Consider the following 713-nt stretch of genomic DNA (forward strand, 5'->3'; position numbering starts at 1 on the left):
AAAAAAAAAAAAAGTGTTTTGTTTTGTGGCGAGGCAGTATCAATACAAATACTTTAGCTACAGTAATGTGTTTTGTGTGATATTTAAGTTAATACTTGTTTAAAACAATCACTTCAGTAATTTTTCTACCATTTTATGTTTATTTTGAATAAAATAATTGAATGTACTTAAGTAAATACACTGTCACTTTAAAAATACAGAAAATTTAATTTAAAAAAAGCATATTATCCTGAAAGCTTGAAGGAGATCCCATAGTAATTTAATATGGCTTTACAGTACCAATATATTATATTTTATATATTTTGTTAATTATTATTATTTATATATTATCAATATCATGTTTGTTTAATATGATGGTTTCATTATAAATATGGTGATTATGTATTTTTTATTCTATTATTATATATTAAAATTAAACACCCAAATTAATAAATTATATTAATATTATCTGAATCTAACCATGTCAGTTAATAAAAAAACTAAATACTTTAACATATAATTTTCAGTTATTGAATAAACTGTTGAGTTAGTTTAGTTTAATAATACTTTAATTGTCTTTATGCAATAATATTTTATTCATTTAAAAAAATACAGAAATATAAAATAATTTAATATTTCACTTTTTAAAAAATACGGAAATATAAAATAATTTAATATTTCACTTTTAAAAAAATACAGAAATATAAAATAATTTAATATTTCACTTTAAAACA

Source organism: Sinocyclocheilus grahami, unplaced genomic scaffold (assembly GCF_001515645.1).
Source record: "Sinocyclocheilus grahami isolate Dianchi unplaced genomic scaffold, SAMN03320097.WGS_v1.1 scaffold1213.1, whole genome shotgun sequence".
In the NCBI taxonomy this organism is placed as follows: domain Eukaryota; kingdom Metazoa; phylum Chordata; class Actinopteri; order Cypriniformes; family Cyprinidae; genus Sinocyclocheilus; species Sinocyclocheilus grahami.